Below are 13,906 nucleotides of genomic sequence, written 5' to 3'. Positions count from 1 at the left end.
AAAAGATATGTACTGTATTTTAAGACAGTCCATGTCCTATGTGATTAGTGCTGGGCGACAAAATATCAGCTCATCACATATGCGGAATGCTGGCAAAGAAGGGTTAAAGCTATATCAGACTATTTATAAAACATGCAAAACATTTTTCAACATTTTTTAGCTTTTCCTTCTGCCGTTTACCTGATTCGTAAGTTTCCATAAGGAAAATAATTGCATACACCTGAACTGAAGAAAACAAAATTACAAAATTAATTGTTGCTCCCGTGCAAAGGCTTCGTATCTGTTTTTATCAATATCTGCAAAACTGCCAAGAAATACACAATAACTACATGAGCTTTGATTTTTTAAAAAAACAATCTGTTCCAGATTTCCCACTGTTTCTAAAATGAGATTGAATAGATTGAGTGCTGATTCTTTCAGGTTATTTAAAACCCATGTAAGAGATTTCTATTTAATCAAATGAAACTATTTTGTTATAAAAATGTAGAAACCATAAGGAAAGTTCTAAATTAAGCCTAAATGAAACACAAAAGAACCTTAATAATCCTCAGTAATGTCTTAGAAATTCCTTACAGATCCCTGAATTTTATGACGTAAGAAGTAAACATAACTGGAGAAAAAGATTATGCTAGCATAAAAAATATACTTCACTTATTCAGAAAAATGTGGCCGCATTTTCATTGAAAAAACCTCTAGACATACAGCACTAGTGAATGTCCTCTGGTATGTTCTGTAAAATTAATGAAGCCTCATTTTAAGAGCTTACCAAAGTATTTTAGGATCATGGCTGGGAAGTGGGATGGGATTGATGGAATTTGGGACAGAATTATCAGAGCTGCTATTTTTAGGAAGGAAAATTAGATTGTGAAAAGTTGAGTTAATAACAACTTCTTATAAATGAAAAGATTTTAAACATCCCTTTGTAGAATATTATTGTGGTTTCAGGTTACTGGCTGCTACAGAACATAAAGTTTTTGCATCTTCTTTCAGTTTTTTTTTTTTCCTCAGGTATTCTTTTAGGTACCCTAGCACTGAAAATTCCCAATGATGTATGATGGGGCTAAGGAATATTATAGAAAAAGGAAAGTTGTCTGGATAAAGAGCTGCTCCCCATTATGAGTAAAACATAAGGTGAGAAATGCATGTGTAACCCAGAGACACTGAAGAGCTGTCAACAGCTAGCCATGCTCCTTCTCCCTGCTTCAACAGCGCTCTAAACAATGTATTTTTGATCCATAGGTGAGACTACTGTGCTACAAATCCAAAGATCTGAATATAGCTCCTTCTCAGCTATCTACTTTTCCACATGCCGTGTACACTTAGCCAACAGGATTTATGGAATCATGCCTCATTACCTAGTCCTACCAAGAACATTTCACCCAAATAAAAAATTTTCCCTTAAAATTGCTAACAGGACCACAAGTAAGATACACAGTCAGTCCTTATGGCTCTTCCTGCAAGTCATACACATGGTGTGAAACAGTATTTGGAATAGCAAATACTGTGAATGACACAAATTAAAGCCTTTGTTCTCAACTTAGAAGAAAATGATCAGAACAGAAAACTGAGAGTCAGACCTCTTCAAAAAACAGACTTTACCGGACAGTGATTATACTTCTCACTGATGGGCTTTCATCTCCATACTGGATTCAGTAACAGTAATTAACTCCTGAAGTGCATAAATTAAACGAATGTTTGCAAAATGCATTGAAATTCTCAGATAAAAGTTTATATCAAAATACCATGCAAGCATTGAGTATAAATATGGTCTTCAAAACCAATCAGTTTATATGAAAGTGTCATTCCAAGCTTATCAGGCTTAAGACTGTGATAGTTCATGGTCACACCACAAAATAATGATCTGTTTTTCTCTGACAGCTCAAATGTAAATAAAAGCCATAGACATACATTTGTTTTGAAATTCTTTTACCAAGGGTGAAAAAGTCCACAGTAAATAGTACCTAGTCCTTAACATTGTCCATTTATACAACTTATTGATTTATTTTGTTTGTTATCTTGGTGTCTTCACCACAAGGTAGTTCAAGGATCCTTGTCACTTCACAAAGCTATTCAGAGTAGTTAGGTTCCTATTTTAATGAATTTCTTTTTAATTTAAAATAAAGAGTAGTATCACATAAAAACCTCTTGGCTAGGCACAGACTGCAGCACTGAGGAGCCACATTATCCATCTAAAGACATCACTACAACAGAAAGGATTTTGTCTTGAGCAAAGGAGAATGTGAGAAAGCCTCTATATAAAGAATATGAGTTATCAAGTCATCAGCCCTGGATGAGGTACATGAAACAGTCTTTAAAATTACTCATTGAAAATTTCCTACTGGTAATAGTTCTCTAATTTCTGAAAACTTTGGAAACTCCAGAGCAGAGGATGATTGATAAAGTTATTCTGTGCTGCTAGAAGATGAAGACAGACATCCAAGTGTCTGTACATAAGTTATATGCACATTAGTCCCAAATATAATATTGGCACAATAAATTTAGGATTCTTCCTACAAAATACTGCCTAATAGTATTAATACCTGAAAGCATTATACTGAACATGGATGTTGTTAAACAAAGTTTGACAGGGTTATGTTTCATAGAGGCAAATATGCCAAAAATGTATACTGGGCTTTCAAGTATTTATTTTATGACACTGTGATTCCAAAGCTTAAATTATACAGAATTTATGGGAAACACATTAGAAGGATTACAAATCGTACCATTAAGAAAAGTAAAGAGTAAGACTGGGTAGTCTTACCAAATGATCTGGTCAACTAATCGTTATTGTAGACAGGAGAATGGAACTGAAGAGAAGTGACGGAAAGAAAAGCTTATAGACTTATATGGATAAATTCTGGGCTATGTGTTCCCAATGCAATATCATGGCAAAAAGAGTTGATGCGTAAGTGGATCAAAAGTAAAAGTCCTAAGGTGATCTTTCATCTGTTCGCACAACTGCTAAGATTAATACTACTGTAAAATGTTCAGTTCATGGAATGCACCCTGCAAAACTGGGAAATGAGCAAAGAGTACTATGCATTCGTCAGTGTAACACTGGATCAGAAGGCAAACATAAAAATGCAAGGTTAGAAAGGCTAAAATCATTCAGGTTGACAAAGAGAACATTCAAAGACTTCTAGGTTATATATATACATTGGGAAAAGCTGATGACAGATTACAGAAACTGGAATGTGTGGAAGAGCTCAGCAAAGTTGATGACAGAATCAGCAGCCCTAGGATGTTTTTTCTTAAAGATATGCTTTAGATTTTTATGTCAATTCAGTTTGAATTGAGGTAAAAATATGAAAGGTTGAGTTTGGATGCCTGTTGCCATCTCTTCTGGACTGGACTCTGTGGATTTAACTCTTTCTATTGATTTTCTCATTCTGTTCTGCAATGAATCTTTGGGAATACAGAATCTTTGGGATTGTCTGCACATTATAGCTCATGTTGGGAGCTCTGTGCTAGGACAATTTTAATAAAAATCTCAACCTTGTTTTTTTTTAGTTGACTGCCTGTGGGATGAAGGAATATTTATTTTTCCTTCTGATGCATAATCCATCTCTCCTTTGTGCCTTCTACTCCATTTTCCTACGAACTATCAATATTAATCTCAGCTGCAGAGGGGTTATTCTCATTCAGAGAATCTGCGTGGGTCTATGCCTGGTGCGATTCTTAAAGACACAGCACTGAAATTCCACATATCTCAGAAGACAATTTTTCCCAGGCAAACAAAACAGACTACCTGTCTTTCTCGCGTTCCCCACCTTCCCTTCGGCGGGTGGTTCAGTTTACCTGCTGAGGTGGTTCAAGTACAGCTTATCAAATTGTTTTACTCAATTGCATGGGTTTTGACAAAGACTGTCATAAATATCTTTCTCGTTCTTTATGTTGCACATTTAAGGCTTTTCATCAGAACTGCAGTGATGTTTCTAATTAATAGAAAATTAGAAAACAAACTTAACATCTGTTTGAATAAGGTAACAAACCTGGTGACTCAGCAGTAACACTGATGACACACAGACAGAAAAAAAGTTATGGTAGGCTCAGCTATTGTTAGAGAACTTTGGGAAGAATTTACTCCACCTTGATTTGGAGTTTATTTCTAAACCTGACTCTGAGGGAAGCTGCCTAGTGGACATACAGCTCTGTAGACAGAACCTGCTGCCCAAAAGGTTCCTGCATCTTATTTGGCTTTCACAAATAATGCAACATTAAATAAAATATTACAAGAAAACAAACTTTATGTCCAAAATTCTTCGGTGATTATTGCAGCATAATAATTTCACTTGTGTTAGCAACATAAATATTACATCCTCTTCCTAAATTATATAAGCAATATATATAGTGAGGTTAAGTGTCCAAATTCTATGTACGTTTTTGAAAGTAAATTGTTTCATCATGTGCACTATCTCAAGGGTAAGAACGTGGAAGATGTCCTGCCTAGATGATTAAAGCATACAATTTAAATCATAATTTGAATGTATACATCAATGTCATAAATACAGCCATCAGTGATGCTGTATTATTAAATACGGCACCATCATAATCTCAAGTGCTTTTAAAAAGAAAGCAGTATTTCATAAAAGTAGTTTTACTAAGACTACTGTTCCTGGTTTAGGTCGAACCCTGGCAGAGTTTCTTCTGAGGATCAGGATATGTCTTGTTTGCAGGAGATGCAGCTCTATACTGTGCCTGGCCTAATACATTTTGTTCCAGGGAATCAAAGGAAAAAAATCCCATAAAATTAGAAGAAAATTAGTGCAAAACTTTTTGTATTTGGCAAGCAAGTTGACCACCATCAATTCTGCAATAACTTCTTTACCCTCATCTATTCAATTTACCCTCATTTATTAAATTCACAACACTCTACCATGCCCTAAATGCTACAGAACTCACTTGCAGCACTCACTGTTCCCGCTAGGTTCATATGGCATCATATATGTTCACATTACATAAAAAAATGCAGGCCCTTTTAAATTCTAAAGAAGAAATATGTATGATTTGGGAGGAAACTGGGACTAAATCCCATTCTTAATTACATCACCATCACTGAAAATTAAATCTTGAATTGTGCTAGTGTAAGAATTCAGTCTAGGTTCTATATCGCCCCTAACAATTTAACTTTCTAAAAGCAAGACTCTGAATGGTGGTGATCTATTTGATGAATATAAGCCCTGATTTCACACATCACTGAACTTAAGCAACTTATCCTGTAATTTAAATTACACAGACTAGGTTGAAAGGACAATTTACCATATACTTTAAAGCAAACCTAAGTTGTGAACTAAACCTCCATATACCAAACACTCAAAAAACTGAACTATTGTTTAGAGCCAGGCTCTATCATCTTTACTCAAAATTACTGTATCTGTAAGCAACGCTATGAGAAGCAGTATCTAAACTGTAACTGCTTTGCTAAATAAATTTTTTAATTACTGCAAACAACAGTTATGTGACATTAGTCCACTGAGCTGTTTCGTTCTTCTTTTACTAGTGCTCCCCAAATGTACATTCATTGCTGTTTCACCAACTTTAAAAACAAGATTTGCTTCACCAGGATACAATTAATATTAAGCAGAGTAACTATTTCCTCAGAAACGAACCTTTTTGTTTACAGATACATGTCTCCTGTGTTAAAAAGTTTACTAGATATCATCAGATTCCTGCTCCAAAGAATTAGAAAAGACAAAAAATAATAAATGAAGAAGATACACGGGAATCAGACTTGATTTGCCACAGGTCAACAGCCTATCAATAGCACCTTAAGGAACTGAAGTCTCTTGATTATTAGTCCTATTCACATTCACCTCAATATTGACCCAAACTCTTAGTAAGCTGGAAGTTTTCTTCTTTTATTGGTGCTATTGCATAATCAGAACTGTATATATGACACAAAAAGTTTCAGGCTAATTATCACTTCCTGCCATTCCACCCCTTCCCCAGAGTCACTCCAAGAGACTCCCTGTGTGCTTTCAACTGTCGACACACTTATTAACTGCACATTTGAGCTGTAAGAGTCAAGAGAAAGCTTGTCATATCCTATGTGTGAATGAACAAAGGTGATGCAAAATGTTTTGTCATTTCTGTAGGCCTCTAAATCTGGGATATCTGACAAGAGAGCCCCGGTCAATACAGAAATGAGACACGACCAATTAACAAAGTACTAAGAGTCACCAGTGTTGTACTTAGAAAGATCCAGCAGCTTCAGGAACAAGTGCGGATTCCCTGATCACAGAATCACAGAATCACAAGGTTGGAAAGGACCCATTGGATCATCGAGTCCAACCATTCCTAACACTCCCTAAACCATGTCCCTAAGCACTTCATCCACCCGTTCCTTAAACACCTCCAGGGAAGGTGACTCAACCACCTCCCTGGGCAGCCTGTTCCAGTACCCAATGACTCTTACTGTGAAGAATTTTTTTCTGATATCCAACCTGAACCTCCCCTGACGGAGCTTCAGGCCATTCCCTCTTGTCCTGTCCCCTGTCACTTGGGAGAAGAGCTCAGCTCCCTCCTCTCCACAACCTCCTTTCAGGTAGTTGTAGATAGTAATAAGGTCTCCCCTCAGCCTCCTCTTCTCCAGGCTAAACAACCCCAGCTCTCTCAGCCGCTCCTTGTAAGACTTGTTCTCCAGCCCCCTCACCAGCTTTGTTGCTCTTCTCTGGACACGCTCCAGAGCCTCAACATCCTTCTTGTGGTGAGGGGTCCAGAACTGAACACAGTATTCAAGGTGCGGTCTCACCAGTGCTGAGTACAGAGGGAGAATCACCTCCCTGGACCTGCTGGTGACCCCATTTCTGATACAAGCCAAGATGCCGTTGGCCTTCTTGGCCACCTGGGCACACTGCTGGCTCATGTTCAGTTGGCTGTCAACCAGCACCCCCAGGTCCTTCTCTTCTGTGCAGCTCTCCAGCCATTCTTCCCCCAGTCTGTAGCGCTGCATAGGGTTGTTGTGCCCCAAGTGCAGGACCCGGCATTTGGCCTTGTTAAACCTCATCCCATTGGTCTCGGCCCAGCAGTCCAGCCTGTTCAGATCCCTTTGCAGAGCCTCCCTACCCTTCAGCAGATCGACACTTCCTCCCAGCTTAGTGTCATCTGCAAACTTGCTGAGGGTGCACTCAATGCCTTCATCCAGGTCATTGATAAAGACATTGAACAGAGCTGGACCCAGTACTGAGCCCTGAGGAACTCCACTTGTAACTGGCCTCCAGCTGGAGTTAACTCCATTGACCACCACTCTCTGGGCCCGGCCATCCAACCAGTTTTCAACCCAGGAGAGTGTACGCCTGTCCAGGCCAGAGGCTGACAGTTTCTGCAGCAGAATGCTGTGAGAAACTGTGTCAAAGGCTTTACTGAAGTCCAAGAAGACTACATCCACAGCCTTTCCCCCATCCAGTAGTTGAGTGATTTTGTCATAGAAGGTGATCAGGTTAGTTTGGCGAGATCTGCCTTTTGTAAACCCATGTTGACTGGGCCTGATCACCCGGTTCTCTTGCATGTGCTTCATGATAGCACTCAAGATTACCTGTTCCATGACTTTCCCTGGCACTGATAAAACATAAAAGAAGGAATCCTGCCCTGTATGGACTCTGAGAATTTATGAAGACTTAAAAGAGGCAGCTGAGGCTCACTAAGGCTACAGCAGTTAGGTGATTCCTGAATTTGAGCCTCCAATATTCTGTGCATGCTTCATTTTAGCCATGCGAGAACTGTGTTGCTTCCAGTGGGTTTATCTTATTGAATATTATTCTATTCACAGAGATTTTAAGCTGTGAATTTTAACCTGTGAATGAATACATTTTGTATTTCCCTCCTAGCCTTTAATACTCCTCACAGCAACCCAAGCTCACCATAACACTAAAAGCTGCCTAACTTGTAAATCTTCATTGCCACCATGTTCACCGAGATTAACTTGATTAATCTCTGCAGGTGCTAATAGTGACAAGGAGTAACAGAATCAATAGCAGTCCTCTGGTGGGAAAAAACCAAACCTTCCCACTGAATTCACAGTACTGTTATGTAAATTTTGTTTGCCAAATAAAAGTGCTTTAGTAGAATATTTGCTAAATTTTGACTATTTGTTGATAATAGGTTTATTTCGTGGTAACTCCTGAGATAAGCTTATGTGGATTCATCAGTTTCATTGGAGATGTACCAAGCCCGAATTGCTAGGATCTAGCTCAATAGTGGCTTTGAATTTACTTATACAGGTACAGAATAGTTTGAACAAAAAATAAATATTTATAAAGAAGGCACCCAGAGCATAGACAGCTAATTGCTGGCTAATTTGTACATAGCACTGTAAATCTTAGCCTAAGCTAGTTGCCTAAAAGAGCACAGACGCTGACATTTTTTAAGACACAAATTTTCTTTACGCATTCACATCCTACCCTCACTAACAAATAACATGTATTGCAGAAATCCAATGGACTTTAGTCCACTTTGTTGTCTCTGTTCTCATGGTAATACAGGATAGGAACCCAAAGCTGGGGCTATTCCTTATCCAGCAGGCACCATAGCCAGAGAAACAGATACATCCTCAATCTCTCAAACAGTCTTGAAAGCATAAGTAGCATTTGAAAAGTGAAGGAAAGACCAGAGACAACCAATCAATGTTGAAAATCTGTTCCACAATATCTAGGATAAGGAGACCTCAGGGCAGTCTTTTGAAATAACCGATAGTGTTAACCTGAAGACTGTAAATGCTTGTTTTCCCATTGAAAATATTTACTAAGGTTTGGTTTGTTTAAATAAAATTCAGCTTTGCAGCACAAACAGGAGCACTAGCAAGTCAGAGTTCTCAACTGTCCTTATATTTCACATTTTTTTAAAATACCAACAGAAGAGAAGGCTGATACCTTGCTGTCAACACACATGTCAATCAGCCTTTGCTGTACACAGTATTATTAGAACCGCAGATGGCATTTCATTAAATTGATTATAGAAAATGTCATGCTAATTAAAATAGAGAATGCTTTCTGATTTAATGAACAGGAGGTGCTAGACAAATCTTTGTCTAATTAAGTGTTTGCTAATTAAATAAAATAGTCATTTACAAAGATATTACAGATAGAGGCCAAATTTCAATATGCCAGGTAAGTTACATGTCAGCTGAGCAAGATTTCCACTGCTTTTCTGAAAGTTTATGCCCTTTTTAGTAGTGCATTCAACAAAAACATTTATTCTGCACTATATTTGTAACGTAAACAGTGACTTTATAACGTAAACAAATGATCTTTCAATCTATATAAGATTTCCTATTCAAGATGGCTTGCAAAGTTGTAGACACAGGTAATTCCAGTACTTTCTGATTTCCACAGGTGGTCTGCTTTCCTTTCCCTTCTAAAGCCTAACACAAACTAACCAAAAACCAGGTGGAGAACTTATGGCACAACAGCTACAAAAATGGAAGCAGCACAGTGACAACAGCATCCCTCCAGACACAGGCAAATTAGCTCTGCTGAGAAGGCAGACTTCTCAGTTATTACACAGAGCTATATTAACATGAAGATAGAGCCCAAGAGAGCAGATCTTGACAGTTACGCTGGTCCTGATGGATTAATCAGCTTGATCAAAAATAACTGGCTTCTTTTTTTTAATTCTGCCTTATTGCATGTTGTATATTTGTGCAGAAAAGGACAATCAGCACAAACTGGAGTGCAGGCTTCTGCACAAAATATATCTTCCTGCCTTCCTTAACTCCAGAATAAAGTGGCCAGGCACTCCAGATTGAGATAATTCAAATCTCCACCATTAAGCAATGTATCCTCCTTGTTTCCTGATGTTGTCATTAGACATCACACCAAGTCATGCTCAACTCACTCCAGTTTTCAGTGGTCTCAGTTACTGTGGCATATCCGTACACAAAAATCTTCAGCTCTCTCAACAGTCGCTATTCATTCACAAAACCACAGGTTTTCTTCCCTATCATGTAAGTGGACAGGACTCTGCCTCATTATTGCAACAGCTGATATCCCCATGCCAGCATTTCAGATGGGACTGAGGAAGCAGACAGGTCTTGAATATTAAAAAAAATCTGCCGAGGGACTGATTTACAAGGAAAAAAAAAAATAGTGAAATATATATTGCAGTTAAACTTGAGTTCCTGCGTTTGAACTGAAACCTGTGAGGAAATACTCACTGCAGAGCTGTGGGAGGCAATAAGGAGGACAAGAGCCATCAGCCTCAGGTAGTGGTGTCTGTGACCAGCTCAGCTGGAAGAATACAGCTGCCTAATGCATAAGCAAATCACTTCTGTATATGTTGGAAAAGTGTAAACACAAGGAAAGGAGCTGAATTACTTCATGAAAACACCAAAGATTTAGTTGTATAGAGTGAAATGCATATAATCACAGAGCATGTAGCTGAATAAAGTCCTAGTGACTGTACTGGGGCTCTACTAGAATCTATCTGCTCTGTCAGCTTAGTTTTCACAGCAAAGCTAAACAATCACATCCAGGTTTTTGAAAGATACATTCCTCTTCTACATAGTGCCACGATAACACAAAGCTGTTCTAATTTAGAAATTTCCAAGTTTTTCCTACAAGTTTACCAATTTATTAACTGATAAATTACAACCCCTTGAGGGCTTCACTTCTGCCATCCATGGTGGACAGCAGAAATGCCTTGCTGGAGCTATTTCTTCTCCAATCTTCCTGCATGGAACCACTTTCCTAAAGTTTTCTTCTGCTTTCTGAGGACTCTGCCTGGGAGTGAGCACAGCACCTCTACGTAGATCTGCTCACTCCAATTTCCAAAAACCAGATCACCCCAGCTAGGTCTGTCTCGTTTTCTCCATTTCAAGAGCATCCTCGGGATAACACAGCAACAGCTGAGCTCCAGCTTTCTGAAATGGTTGATACCCCACACGACAGCAATATGTTAATTTAGATCATATAAGGATCTGTCTAACAATTACAAAACGTTCAAAGAAAACAGGTTATGCCATAACTAATCTCCTATCAGAAGCAAAAAATTGTCCTTTGCTTTTAGAACACAACTGGACAAATCACTACAAATGAACAAAAATAAATGAAAATGCAAAGATCTAAGTGTGTGCTAGGATAAATAAGCAGCAGTTTTCAAAACTGAAGAACTAAACCTGATGAACTAAAGCACAAGATTTGACTATTTTTACTATTACTCCTCAGACTTTCGCCATCTACTTTTTTTAATGTAATCTCCATTTGTATTTCTGTCATTACTGAAGGAAAATGTAAGGGATATTCATTTCCCCCTCCTTAGAGCAAAGCACTAAACATGATTTCATGCTGTTAAAAGCTAGGTTAATAGACTTGAGTCTATTAGTCTGTTCCAATTTGTTTAAAATGCAATTAACAATAAATCAGCACCAAGAGAAAGAGGAAGGGAAGGGGCGGTATTCATGTCAGGCAGAGCCTTTCTAATAGACTACATCACCGATCACGTGCCACACTACTACAGTAAGGTCCATCAGGTTAAAACTTCTGGTTCCTACACCTTTATTTGGCTGTTCTGTTTAAAAAAAAAACCAAAAAAACAGGGACTTCATATTAGTAAATGTCCTGTACTTAAGGTGCTAAAGACTTCAAAAAGGAAGAGTAGGCAAAGTTCTACCAGCACTTTGGTTTCCTCATCCCTCACTGCGCAGGGATGGCAAAACACCAGACACTGTAGTAGATGTAATTTTGACAGCACAGAACACTCTATCTTTTCCTAAATTTCCCATGAAACTGCTCAGCTTTCCCAGCTTCATGGAAACATTTTTGGTCAGGAATGAAAAAACAATCTCTGGTTGCTCTTTCTCATTGCACCAAGGACCATTACTGAGCCTGCTTGGCAATGGACTCGAGCAGCTGTTGCCCGAATACTGTACATGTCCCTGGACTATTGAGAAAATTAGGAAACAAATTGACAGTCTCAGACACACATCCTACCCCAGCCTTTTCCCCAGAGAGACAATAAAGTATCTCAATACAGCAGCACTTCTCTGAAAGCCTCAGGAGCTGACCTTTCTGCTGAGACTGTCAAGAGGACAAGCCAGGCGGGATACAGATGGCTCTGCTTCGGAGTGAGTAGCACGGTCCAGGCTGGATTTCACACAGATTACTGAACTGTCAGAGCGGCACTTTGGAGGAGATACAGTGATTTCAAGGACAGAAGATTTATATGCTTCTCTCCTCCTATAGCATTACAATTCTCAAACAAAACTTGGTATTTCAGCCTGCAATAGAAACATGATCTTCCTGTGCCTCTCCAACACTCCGGAGATCCCATCATCGTTTCTACTTCCGCGGTGCTCTAGAGGCAACTGCTGTTTCACAGATAAGCCCAACAAATGAGAAAACTAAAATTCAACAGCTATGTACATATCAGAGTAAGAGACTTGTCTCTGGAGCTGTCGTAGGGCTGCAGTTTGCTCATCCCCTTTTGTCCACGTGAAGGAGTCTCAACAAGCTGATTCAGCCAGAGCTGGTGGCTCAGTGCCTACCATCACGCTCGGGCTGCACACCTGCAGTGGAAAGATCCCAAGGATAACATTGAAGCAGACTCAGGGCCATACTCAACAAGCTGAGTAAGGTAGCCTCGAGAATCCGGTACTCCCAGCAGAGGATGCCAAAGACAAACAACATCATAGGGCAGGATTTCTGGCTTTATGTTGACAATGCTCATGCTTATTCTTTACCACTTTCCAGATGTTTTCTGTAGTATGTGAAAATTGCACAGGCTGACTTCATCTTGAAGAAATTTTAATCAAAATAGAGGATGAAGAGCACGAGATTATACAACGTAATATCTAAACCCTAAATGAGAGCATGGATAGTCTGAAATCAGACTATTTGCTACAGAAGAAACTTGCAGATAGTACTGTGGAAAATAGGTATTCATATGCATGTGAAATGTGAAACAAATACCTGTACACTATCAAGCTACTTTTACCCAGATCTTATCATATGTTTCTACCAAGGTATCACAACTCTCCAACTTCAGCCAATGAAATCAGAGGACAATATGTTATGTGCCAAAAGAAAAAACAAATGCATCTTAATACCATTACATAACATTTTTCCGAGTATGATGGTGGCAAATAACATGCCCATTCAGTGTTCTATTTTCCTTAATTTTTGATGACTTCTTCAGAATAAATTTTCTACTGTAAGAAAAGTGACGGTCACCAAATTTAGCATGCCTGGCATTGCTACTGTAAGAGTGCTTCATATACAGGCACAAATTACTTTATTAGCAGTCACACAAGCCAACGCCCCTCTGTAATGAAAGGGTTGACTGTCTTGAACTTTGGCCCATAAACAATACCAGGAGAGAATAATCTAAGAATGAAAATAATGTTGATTATCTATTTGAGTGTGTCATAAGATTCAATGACCGGAAGAATATTTAATTCTATCCTGCCTAATATGAGCAGCACTCTACTGCCTTTTCCGTGACTAGTACACCACAGAGCACATCCCTGCTTCACAAATGGTACTGAATCTTCTGTCTTCATCAAACCCATGAAAATATTCAAAAGACAAAAATGCTTTGGATCTCTTTACTAATATGAAAAAAATATTAATAATAAAAATAGAGATTGTTCCTTTATATACATACAGTCTCTTCTTTGAGGCACTGCATATGTGGATGAAGCTTCGTCCAGTGCCACAAACACACTGCCACTTGATGTAAATGCTTGCCAACATAGCTGCTATTTTGGAGTGAACGAAGTATCTCCATAGCCCAAAGTCTGAGCCTCTACCTCTAGAAAGAGTTATGTCATCATCAACTGGATATTCATAATGTACAGCAGTTGAGATGTAGAATATGCAGTAGAAATGACCGCCAATTATCTGTGAAAACTAATCGCCTCCATTTTTTATTACCTTGTGTTTAGGTCCAAGAGTGAGTATGTGCTAACTATGGA

General features: G+C 38.7%; 1 protein-coding gene across 5 annotated transcripts in view; it reads right to left on the bottom strand.

The window, feature by feature from the left end:
- The window catches only part of DPP10 (dipeptidyl peptidase like 10), a 521,204-nt gene that overhangs the window by 153,967 nt on the left and 353,331 nt on the right, over window positions 1-13,906 (bottom strand). The gene's annotated exons all lie outside the window — the stretch shown is intronic.

The sequence above is a fragment of the Cuculus canorus genome, chromosome 6 (assembly GCF_017976375.1).
Source record: "Cuculus canorus isolate bCucCan1 chromosome 6, bCucCan1.pri, whole genome shotgun sequence".
Classification (NCBI taxonomy): Eukaryota; Metazoa; Chordata; class Aves; order Cuculiformes; family Cuculidae; genus Cuculus; species Cuculus canorus.
Note: the sequence above shows the minus strand (reverse complement) of the source record. Positions and strands in the feature narration are given on the sequence as shown.